This window comes from Bison bison, unplaced genomic scaffold, assembly GCF_000754665.1.
Source record: "Bison bison bison isolate TAMUID 2011002044 unplaced genomic scaffold, Bison_UMD1.0 scf7180017864309, whole genome shotgun sequence".
Classification (NCBI taxonomy): domain Eukaryota; kingdom Metazoa; phylum Chordata; class Mammalia; order Artiodactyla; family Bovidae; genus Bison; species Bison bison.
The window spans coordinates 246,237-258,970 of NW_011494881.1; the positions used below are offsets into that span (position 1 = coordinate 246,237).

The following is a 12,734-nucleotide window of genomic DNA, read 5'->3' on the forward strand; positions in this document are numbered from 1 at the left end:
TTTTTCCAACAAAGGTCCATCTAGTCAAGGCTATGATTTTTCCAGTGGTCATGTATGGATGTGAGAGGTGGACTGTGAAGAAAGCTGAGCACCAAAGAATTGATGCTTTTGAACTGTGGTGTTGGAGAAGACTCTTGAGAGTCCCTTGGACTGCAAGGAGATCCAATCTGTCCATTCTAAAGGAGATGATCCTGGGTTTTCTTTGGAAGGAATGATGCTAAAGCTAAAACTCCAGTACTTTGGCCACCTCATGCGAAGAGTTGACTCACTGAAAAAGATTCTGATGCTGGGAGGGATTGTGGGCGAGAGGAGAAGGGGACGACAGAGGATGAGATGGCTGGATGGCATCACTGACTCGATGGACGTGAGTTTGAGTGAACTCCGGGAGTTGGTGATGGACAGGGAGGCCTGGCGTGCTGCAATTCATGGGGTCACAAAGAGTCAGACACAACTGAGCGACTGAGCTGAACTGAATTGAATATGGAGATTATGCCCAGAGTCAGCTTTTACTAACGGCAAGGATGTATTTTGCAAATAATCAAAATTTCGAACATTTAACTAGAGTCCTCAATATTATCATCCTGTAGGAATCTTAATTTTATTGTAATGTCTCTTGTGCTTTGTGGCATATACTCCATGAACTCAGGTAAGCTACAGTATAATTCTGTCCGGTTCTAAGGATGTTTTCAGACAAAAGGCTTGGTTCAACTTAGAGATGTATCTGCAAGCCTTTGTTGTGGAAAAGGAGTTTAACAACAATATAAGGTATTTTCTTTTTCCTCATAAAAGTGCCAAAATTTTTTACAAAGCCCTAAGTTAAATACCTGTAAATGTAAGCCTCCACAAATCCATCAAGGTGGAATGTTTGTTGGCAAATCCTTGTTCAAATCTTACTGTAATTATTGATAGGAGGAATATCCAAGAAAGACATGCTAGTTCCTCCTTCCTTCAATTGTGTAAGTTCCTCATTGATGTTAGTCACACACCAGAATGCATTGTACTTTACTGCTCTAACTCCCCACATTCTGGATACAAGGTCTTTATCAGTAATGTGTTTTGCCTGAGGTTTCTAAGCTGCACTCCACTGATGTGGAGCCCATCCCTTGCGCCTGAGCTATCACTTGGGGAAGGCATAGTTAGCTCCCCATCCCTGTGTGAATCGCCATGGCAACTACTGCTGCTAGAATTCCTGTTGTTGCCTGGAAAAATATATTTCCTGTCCTATAAACCTTCTAGATAAAATGGTGCCAATGGTAGCTTATGAATTCTCATGAGTCTCAATGTTTACCTGCACTTATACACCCCCTGTGGATGTTGCATCTGCACCAAAGCAGTCCTTGAAAGGCAAATGTGTGTGGTTTGGCTCCAAGTATAATAACAGCTTATAATAATTGCTAATATCTATTGTGTGCTTCCTATGTGTTTGTGCAGTTCTAAATAGTTGACATAAATTAACTCAGTAATCCTATGAAGTAAGTACCATAATCATCTCCATTTTAAAGATGAGGAAACAAAGGAACTAGAAGGTTTCATAGCTTTCTCAAGGTGATACAGCTATTAAATGAAAGACCTGGAATTTGAGCCAAGGCAGCCTTGTTCAAATACCTGGTACTTTTACCTATTACACAACCCTGCCCCTTAGTAATATGTCACTTGCAACATGTATTTATTTTCAGATATTGTATGGTTGAACAAACTGTACCATTAATACAATGTATAAAATTTTGAAAAATGCTATCTAATAACTGTTTTTTAGAAAGGTTATAGAATTTTTGCAGTTACAGAATTTATAGAATTTTGGTACTAAGAAAAATGAGAGTGTCTTACTTGTAAGGTATTTTGTTAGAATGGTGGTTTGATTGTGTTTGTGTTATCATTTTCCAAGCAGCATTTTCTTGAAATAGCAAATAGAAATACTGAGTCATCCTCATAAGTTCCAAACAGTTTAAAGACTTTCAATGTAGATCTCAATAAACATATCAATAAGGCAAAGTTAAACCATAAGCAAATCATATTATAGCTTCTAGGACATGGAATTATATAACATTCATTTCATATTTAAAATGTAAATACAAAACAAACTTTTTTTTTCTGATTCTCAAAACAAAATTAAATTTGTTTGCCCCGATTTTGAAATAGAAACTGAGATCTGGTCACCTGATCTTGGGGTTTCTATTTAACCCTTAGTTACTTATAAAGTGCTCAATTCAACTATTTGGAAATAAAGTCAGCATAGGTAGTGTTAAAGAGTATTATGTATATGTGTTGGTAGATAATAAGAGATAGCTTAAATATTTCTTAAAAACAAACATTAATAGTCTTTCTAACTTATGATCTAGTAATGGTAAGTATACACCACAGGAAATGTTTAAATATATATTTGTTGGCAAAAATGTATCTTATAATTCAATATGCTTTTAGTATCTACCCTGAACTTTTCCTGGCGACCTAATTTTATTCCAATACCTGCTTAACACATGTCTCTGAATGGATTTTTAGAAGCATGGCCTGAATTGGAAACATTCTCCTTTTTCAGATGCATTCAAAAATGCTAAATAGCCAGACTGGCTTAAGGGGAAAATCAAATAAGGGGTTTTGTTAAGGCCAGTCAAAGTGGGGTTAAACATCCAAATTGAAATTGTCAAGCTTATAATTAAATTGAGAAAGTGGTACCTTCTTTGAAGATTAAAAATTATTCCAATGGGCCACTGATTGGATTCATCTTGTAAATGTGTCCTTTACCAATTCTCCATGAGACCATGACGACAGAAGAAAACAACTTAAGTTGAAAGGGGAAAAATCAATGTGTGGAATAACTAAAGAAATTTAACACTACTGAGAGGGCCAGACATGAAATAGAATATAACATTTATTCAGTTATAATATGATCCTCTCAAAAAGCATTTTCAAGTCTTACTATTTTCTAAAGCATATATTCCACACCAAAAACATTATGTTACTTTAAAAGGAAATAATCACAAACCTAATACCAATTCAGGTGGCTACATAGAATGCTGATTTAATTATATTTGAAATGGCCTATTATAAAAATATGATTGGTGATATTAGTGATGGGCTATTCAGCTGTGCGGCACTGGAACAGCAGCTGCATGGTGCTGGAGTGACTGGGAAGAGATACCCCATGTCCAAGGGCAGAGAATCCCCAGCAAGACGGTAGGTGCTGGACCAGCAGCTGCGCAGAGCTGGAGTGACTTTGAGGAGATACCCCACATGCAAGGGCAAATAAGAAGCCCAAGCAAGATGGTAGGAGGAACGAAATGACATGTAGAATCAAACCTCATACCCGCCAGAGATGCTCAGAGGGCTCAAACATACCTTGAGCACACCAGGACCCAGAGACCCCACAGAGACTTGAGACAGAACTGTGTTTGAGTGTCTCCTGAGAAGGTAAGGGTCAGCAGTGGACTGCTTCACGGGCAGGGGCTCTGGGTGCAGTAGACCTGGATATGGTATAAACCGTCTTGGAGGAGGTTGCCATTAACCCCACCATAGAACTGCCAGAACTTACACAGAACTGGAGAAACAGACTCTTGGAGGGCACAAACAAAACCTTGTGTGCACCAGGACCCAGGAGAAAGGAGCAGTGACCCCACAAGAGACTGACCCAGACTTGCCTATTGAGTGTCCAGGAGTCTCCAGTGAAGGCATGGGTCAGTGGTAGCCTGCTGGAGGGTTGGGGGTGCTGAGTAGCAGTGTGAGTGTGGGATCTTCTGAAGGAGTTCGCCATTATCTTCATTATATCCACCATAGTTTGGTCTCAGGTCAAATAGGGAGGGAACACAGCCCCACCCATCAAAAGAAAACTGGATTAAAGATTTACCAAGCATGGTCTCCCTATCAGAACAAGACAAAGTTTCCACCTCAGTCAGTCTCTCCCATCAGGAGAGACTCCCATAAGCCTCCTATACTTCTCCATAAGAGGGCAGAAAGACTGCAAACCACAATCACAGAAAACTAACCAATCTGATCACATGGCCTTGCCTAACTCAATGAAAATATGAGCCATGCCATGCCACCCAAGAAGGACTGATCATGGTGGACAGTTCTGACAAAACATGGGCCACTGAAAAGAGAATGGCAAACCACTTCAGTATTCTTGCCTTGAGAAATCCATAAACAGTACGAAAAGGCAGAAAGATATGACACTGAAAGATGAACTCCCCAGGTCGGTGGGTGCCCAATATGCTACTGGAGATCAATGGATAAATAGAACTCTAGGAAGAATGAAGAGATGGAGGCAAAGCAAAAACAAAACCCAGTTGTGGATGTGACCAGTGATAGAAGTAAAGTCCAATGCTATAAAGAGCAATATTGCATAGGAACCTGGAATGTTAGGTTCATGAATCAAGCCAAATTGGAAGTGGACAAACAGGAGATGGCAAGAGTGAACACTGACAATTTAGGAATCAGTGAACTAAAATGGACTGGAATGGGTGAATTTAACTCACATGATCATTATATCTACTACTGTGGACAAGAATCCCTTAGAAGAAACGGAGTAGCCATCATAGTCAACAAAGAGTCTGAAATGCACTATTTGGATGTAATCTCAAAAAAGATAGAATGATCTCTGTTCGTTTCCAGGGCAAACAATTCAATATCACGGTAATCCAAGTCTATGCCCTGACCAGTAATGCTGAGGAAGCTGAAGTTAAATAGTTCTATGAAGAACTACAAGACCTTCTAGAACCAACACCCAAAAAAGATGTCCTTTTCATTTTAGGGGACTGGAATGCAAAAGTAGGAAGTCAAGAAATATCAGGAGTAATGGGCAAATTTAGCCTTGAAGTACAGAATGAATCACAGCAAAGGCTAATAGAGTTTTGCCAAGAGAATGCACTGGTCATAGCAAACACCATTTTCCAAGAACACAAGAGAAGACTCAACATATGGACATCACCAGATGGTCAACACCGAAATCAGATTGATTATATTCTTTGCAACCAAAGATGGAGAAGCTCTATACAGTCAGCAAAAAAACAAGACTGGGAGCTGACTGTGGCTCAGAACATCAACTCCTTATTACCAATTTCAGACTTAAATTGAAGAGGTAGGGAAAACCACTAGACCATTCAGGTATGACCTAAATCAAATCCCTTACAGTGGAAATAATAAATAGATTTAAGGGATTAGATCTGATAGACAGAGTGCCTGAAGTAATATGGACAGAGGTTCCTGACATTGTACAGGAGGCAGTGATCAAGAGCATCCCCAGGAAAAAGAAATGAAAAAAGGCAAAATGGTTGTCTGAGGAGGCCTTACAAATAGTGAGAAAAAAGAAGCCAAAGGGAAAGGAAAAAAGGAGAGATATATCCATTGGAATGCAGAGTTCCAACAAACAGCAAGGAGAGATAAGAAAGCTTTCCTCAGTGAGCAATGCAAAGAAATAGAGGAAAACAATAGAATGGGAAAGACTAGAGATTTCTTCAAGGAAATTAAAGGTATCAAGAGAACATTTCATGCAAAGATGGGCACAATAAAGGACAGAAATGATATGGACTTAACAAAAGCACAAGATATTAAGAAGAGGTGGCAAGAATACACAGAAGAACTATACAAAAAAGATCTTCATGACCCAGATAATCACGATGGTTGATCACTCCCCTAGAGCCAGACATCCTGGAATGCAAAGTCAAGTGGACCTTAAGAATCATCACTATGAACCAAGCTAGTGGAGGTGATGGAATTCAGGCTGAAATATTTCAAATCCTAAAAGATGATGCTGTGAAAGTGCTGCACTCAATATGCTAGCAAATTTGGAAAACTCAGCAGTGGCACCAGGACTGGAAAAGGTCATTCCAATCCCAAAGAAAGGCAATGCCAAGGAATGCTCTATCACACAATTGCACTCATCTCACACACTAGCAAAGTAATACTCCAAATTCTCCAAACCAGGCTTCAACAGTATGTGAACTATGAACTTCCAGATGTTCAAGCTGGATTTAGAAAAGGCAGAGGAACCAGATATCAAATTGCCAAAATTCACTGCATTATGGAAAAAGTGAGAGAGTTTCAGAAAAATATCCACTTCTGCTTTATTAACTATGCTAAAGCCTTTGGTTGTGAGGATCACAGCAAACTGTGAAAAATTCTAAGAAATGGGAATACCAGACCACCTGACTTGCTTCCTGAGAATTCTGTATGCAGGTCAAGAAGCAACATTTAGAACTTGACATGGAACAACAGACTGGTTCCAAATCAGAAAGGGAGTACGTCAACGATGTATATTGTCACCTTGCTTATTTAACTTATATGCAGAGTACATCATGAGAAATGAACTGTATGCAGCACAAGCTGGAATCAAGATTGCTGGGAGAAATATCAATACCCTCAGATATGCAGATGACACCACCCTTTTGGCAGAAAGTGAAGAAATAAAGAGCCTCTTGATGAAAGTGAAAGAGGAGAGTGAAAAAGTTGCCTTAAAGCTCAACATTCAGAAAACGAAGATCATGGCATCCGGTCCCATCACTTCATGGGAAATAGATGGGGAAACAGTGGAGACAGTGTCAGACTTTATTTTTGGGGGCTCCAAAATCACTGCGGATTGTGACTGCAGCCATGAAATTAAAAGATGCTTGCTCCTTGGAAGAAAAGTTATGACCAACCTAGATAGCATATTCAAAAGCAGAGACATTACCTTGCCAACAAAGATTCATCTAGTCAAGGCTATGGTTTTTCCAGTGGTCATGTATGGATGTAAGAGTTGGACTATAAAGAAAGCTGAGTGCCGAAGACTTTATGCTTTTGAACTGTGGTGTTGGAGAAGACTCTGAGAGTCCCTTGGACAGCAAGGAGATCCAACCAGTTAATCCTAAAGGAGATAAATCTTGAATATTCTTTAGAAGGACTGATGTTGAAGCTGAAACTCCAATACTTTGGCCACCTGATGCGAAGAGCTGACTCATTGGAAAAGACCTTGATGCTGGGAAAGATTGAGGGCAGGAGGAGAAGGGGATGACAGAGGATGAGATGGTTGGATGGCAACACCAACTCAATTGACTTGGGTTTGGGTGGACTCTGGTAGTTGGTAATGGACAGGGAGGCCTGGCATGCTGCGGTTTATGGGGTCGCAAGGATTCGAACACGACTGAGTGATTGAACTGAACTGAAATTGGAGAAATAAACAAAACTGTCACTGTTTGTAGAGGACATGGTACTATACATAAAAAATTCTAAAGATGCTACCAGAAATCTACAAGAGATCATCAATGAATTCAGTAGTTTCAGGATACAAAATTAATAAATAGAAATGTGTTGTGTTTTATACACTAACAACAAAAGATCAAAATGAGAAAACACAGAATCTCATTACCATCACATCAAAAAGAACAAAATACCTTGGCAAATACCGACCTAAGGAGGCAAAAGACCTGTACTCAGCAAAGTATCAGATACTAATTAAAGAAATAAAGACAACAGAAACATGGAGAGATATGGTGTTCTTGGACTGGAAGATTCATTGCAATCCCTCTCAAATTACAATTTTTTTTTTTTTCACAGAATCATCAAAACTGTTACAATTTGTATGGAAACACGAAAGACCATGAATAGCCAAAGTAAAATGAAGCTGAAAGAATCAGAAAGACAAAAACAAATATTATATTTCTTATATGTGGAATGTAGAAAAATGACACAGATGAACTTACTTGCAAAGCAGACATTGAGACATAGACATCCAGAATGGATATCTGGGTGCCAGAGGAGGAAGAGGGGCAGGATCAACTGGGAGAATGGGATTAACATATATACATTACCATGTATAAAATAGATAAATAATGAGAACCTGCAGAAGAACAGAGGAAACTTTTCCCAATGCTTTGCCATACACAGGAAGGATATCCAAAAAAGGGGATATATGTATAAATATCACATTATATCACTTATATATGGAATCTAAAAAAGATGCAAATCAATTTTTTTTTACAAAACCTATAAATGAGAGAAGAATTTGAAAAACAATAGATATATATAACTGAACCACTTTGTTATATACATGAAACTAACACATTATTAATCAATTATACTTCACTATAATACTTAAAAACAGTTATTTGAAAGTTATATAAATTGTAGAATTATAAGTGCAGAAACCATATATAAAATATTCCCAAGATAAATATTATTTCAATTGTTCTATTCTTCCCCTAAACAATATTTCCCAGACATTCCACAGCCAAAGTTCATAAACCAAAGTTTTTGGAGTCTAAAATTTGCTTATAAATCCTTGATTAAGTGATGCTTTTCATTATTTGTCAGAAAACTCCAAATTCCTACATTTAGGTAAGTATCATTCAGTGGTTTAAATGTAATATATCAATAAGACATGTCTAATAGCCTAAGAGTAAAATTATTTTTGTAGTTGATAACCTATATTTGAGCCTCAATTCACAACATCCTAGATATGGAGTCTAGGAAGAAATTAATTAGCTTCCCTGAGCTTATCTTTCTTTTCAGGGTTCATAGTTAAGGTTAAGTGTGATAGCATAAGTTTATAAAGTCAACTGGTAAATAATACATGACAGAATTTTGGGGTTTTGATGGAACAAAACTAAGGACAATTTCTACCTAAGTTTGAAAAGCCAGGAAAACACAAGAACATTTCCTGAGAATAAGAGGTGCAGAACCAAGTACTAAGACTCTCATCCCAGCAAATTAGCATGAAACCAGTTCTGCTCATCACAAAGCTTTTAGTACATGTATCAGTCAGGGTGTAGTGAGGAAGATAGAAACTACACAGGTGTTTCAAACATGGAATTTAATACAGAAAATTATTTGTGAGGCAGCCCTCAATTTACCATTGGTATGAACCATTCCTAGTACTGAATGAAACAGAAAAAATGAAGTGTGCCAAGCAGCTAATACATCAAAAGTAGATGATTGCTTGCCAATGGATTGCCAGCTGTCTCCTGTCATGTAAACCTAGCTAAAAAGTAGTAGCCAAAAACATCTTAGGAAAGGTTCTGGGAGCAAAAGTAATCATGACCAGCAAAGTAAGATTTTTGCCTGAGCAAGCACATCCCCTCAAGTTTAGTACCCCATAGTCTCATTCATAAAATCTCACAGAACTCACCTTTCCATGTCTTTAAGATGCTGTCAAACATGCCTAATATTCTTTAGAAAACGTTTGCCATTTTGATGGGAAAATAGAGGCTACAGGGATAGGGGATTACATAATGAACTCTAACTTAGTATATACATAAGCATGCTGCTGCTTAGTCACTTCAGTCATGTCCAACTTTGTAAGACCCCGTGGACCGTAGCCCTCCAGGCTCCTCTGTCCATGGGATTCTCCAAGCAAGAATACTAGAGTGAATTGCGATTCCCTTCTCCAGGGGATCTTCCCAACCTAGGGATTGAACCTGGGTCTCCTGGATTGCAGGCAGATTCTTATACATAGGCATATACAATACATTTAACATGCTTATATGCAAGATGTGGTTTTCTGATTTTAAATAAAATATCAACTTTCCTGTTCTTTTGACATACTTTGCACCTCATGTTGCAAATTTTTTGCAACCCAGCTTTTCCAGAGTCTTTGATTTGACCGTGGTTTAAACATAAACTATAAAATATAGCATTAATCTCTATTTTTAAATTAAAAACTGAATTTCACAATTACCTATAAAATAGAGCTATGCTGAAACCATAACTAGCTTTAGACAACGGCAACAACAAAATCTGAACTGCCAGTTTTCTGGACTCCTGTGTACATTTTTAATATTATCTGCTTCCTGTGGTCTCATTTAAGTGGTAGGTCTGGTTGCCACTCCAGCCCCACGCCCACTGTGGCCTACAGATTTCGGTCATATTCTTTGTCATTGACTTGAATCTAGGATAAGAAGCAGCAGCATCAACACATTCCTTTAATGCTTCATCCGCACACTGGAAGGAAAGAGCAGCGGGTAACAAGACAGACCAGGGCTTCAGAAATCATTCCAGGAAAAGCCTGGAGCAACAAAATGCTGATGTGTCAGAAATGAAGCATGGGATATGTCGGGTATAAAATCCACAACTTGAGGAAGACAAAGCGACTTGAAAATAACTCTCTTTCATTTGTCTGATACTCACAAACTTGTACCTTTGTATCAGTAAGTATCAGAGGTTAGAAAAGCATCCACAATGAGGAACTACTAAAAAGTTCTGTTCTGGAATTTAGTTTCTTTTTCAAATCAGAAATCGCTCTCATCCTGCCTAGAGTGTCTTATAAAACAAAAAAAAACACCTTCCAGAGTCTGCCTATAGATAAGCACAGCTGTCTCTTAGTTGAAGGGATGGGATTCAAGTGTATTTCAGAGCATCTGGTTGTTATCCTTCCAGCTGCTTGGAAAATGGGAAACTTATTGGCAGCAAGCCCCCATCCAAAGCAGGGGGTATCTAAACCAACCCCAGGCACTGGAATTCAGGAGGCAGAAGCATGAAGCCATGTGTGTTTTTTTATTCACTGTGATCTTTTATTCACTGTGATCTTAGCCTTTGTGTGAATTTAAAGACTAAAGCCCATAGGCTGGGCTGGTGGTGGTTACTGAATATGTGTGCAGGTGTGTGTAGGGAGAGTGAAGGAAGGAAGGAGACAAACTACATAAATCCAAACACGTTCTTTGTCTCTGTCTCAGTTTTATCCTCTGTAAAATGGAAAACCAACAACATCTACCTTGTAGGATTACCTTAAGGACAGATTAAGTATATAACATAATGCGGAAGATGGAGAAACACTATACAGTCAGCAAAAACAAGACCTGGAGTGGACTATGGCTGAGATCATCAGCCTCTTACTGCAAAATTCAGGCTGAAGTTGAAGAAAGTAGGGAAAACCATCAGGCCATTCAGGTATGGCCTAAATCAAATCCCATACGATTATACAGTGAAAGTGACAAATAGATTCAAGGGATTAGATCTGATTGACAGAGAGTCTGAAGAACTATGGATGGAGGTTTGTAATACTGTACAGGAGACAGTGACTAAAACCATCCCAAAGAAAAAGAAATGCAAGAAGGCAGAATGGTTGTCTGAGGAGGCCTTACAAATAGCTGAGAAAAGAAGAAAAGCGAAAAGGAAAGATCTGAATGAAAATTCCAAAGAATAGCAAGGAGAGATAACAAAGTCTTCTTAAGTGAACAATGCAAAGAAATAGAGGAAAACAATAGAATGGGAAAGACTAGAGATCTTTTCAAGAAAATTGGAGATAACAAGGAACATTTTTTGTTGTTGTTCCTTTTTTTTTTCTTTTTTTTAAATTTTATTTTATTTTTAAACTTTACATAATTGTATTAGTTTTGCCATTTTATGCAAAGACAGCACAATAAAGGACACAAATAGTAAGGACCTAACAGAAGCAGATTAAGATAAGATGGCAAGAATACACAGAAGAGCTAATACAAAAAAGGTCTTAATGACACAGATAATCATGATGTTGTGGTCCCTCACCTAGAGCCAGATATCCTGTAGTGTGAAGTCAAGAGGGCCTTGGGAATCATTACTGTGAACAAAGCTAGTGGAAGATGGAATTCCAGCCGAGCTATTTAAAGCCCTAAAAGATGATGCTGTTTAAGTGCTGCACTCAACATGCCAGAAAATTTGGAAAAGTTAGCTGTGGCCACAGGACCAGAAAGGGTCAGTTTTCGTTCCAATTGCAAAGAAGGGCAATACCAAAGATGTTCAAACTACTGTACAATCGTGGTCATTTCACACACTAGCAAGGTAATGCTCAAAATGCCTCCAGGTGTAGAAGCTGGATTTAGAAAAAGTAGAGAAACCAAAGATCAAATTTGCAACATCAGTTGGATCAGAGAGAAAGCAAGGCAATTTTGGAAAAACATCTACTTTTGCTTCCTTGACTATGCTAAAGCCTTTAATTGTGTGGATCACAACAAACTGGAGAATTCTTCAAGAGATGGAAATATCAGATCACCTTACCTGCCTCCTGAGAAACCTGTATGCAGGTAAAGAAGTAACCGTTAGAACCAGACATGGAACAACCGTCTGGTCAAGGCACCATATTGTCACCCTGCTTATTTAACTTATATGCAGAGTACATCATGTGAAATGCCAGCTGGATGAAGCACAAGCTTGGAATTAAGATTGGCAGGAGAAATATCAATAACCTCAGATATGCACTGATACCACCCTAATGACAGAAAGCGAAGAGGAGCTAAAGACCCTTTTGATGAAGGTGAAAGAGGAGTGTCAGAAAGTTGGCTTGAAACTCAACATTCAAAAAACTAAGATCATGGCATCCAGTACCATCACTTAATATCAAATAGATGGTGAAAAAATAGAAACAGTGGCAGATTTTATTTTCTGGGGTACAAAATGACTGTGGACAGTGACTACAGCCATGAAATTAAAAGATGTTTGCTCCTTGGAAGTAAAACTATGACAAATATAAGTAAGTAAGTGAGTAAGCAAAGTCGCTCAGTCGTGTCTGACTCTTTGCGACCCCATGGACTGTAGCCTATCATGCTCCTCTGTCCATGGGATTTTGCAGGCAAGCGTACTGGAGTGGGTTGCCATTTCTTTCTCCAGAGGATCTTCCTAATCCAGGGATTTAACCCAGGTCTCCCTCATTGTAAGCAGACACTTTACCGTCTGAGCCACCAGAAAAGTCTAGACAGCATTTTAAAAGGCAGAGATATCACTTTTCTGACAAAGATCCATATAGTCAAAGCTATGATTTTCCCAGTAGTCATGTATGGATGTGAGAGTTGGACCAT

General features: G+C 38.6%; 1 protein-coding gene across 1 annotated transcript in view; it reads right to left on the reverse strand.

Moving 5' to 3' along the window:
* Nucleotides 1-12,734, reverse strand: part of CTNNA3 (catenin (cadherin-associated protein), alpha 3) — a 1,923,005-nt gene that overhangs the window by 8,051 nt on the left and 1,902,220 nt on the right. The window lies entirely within an intron of this gene.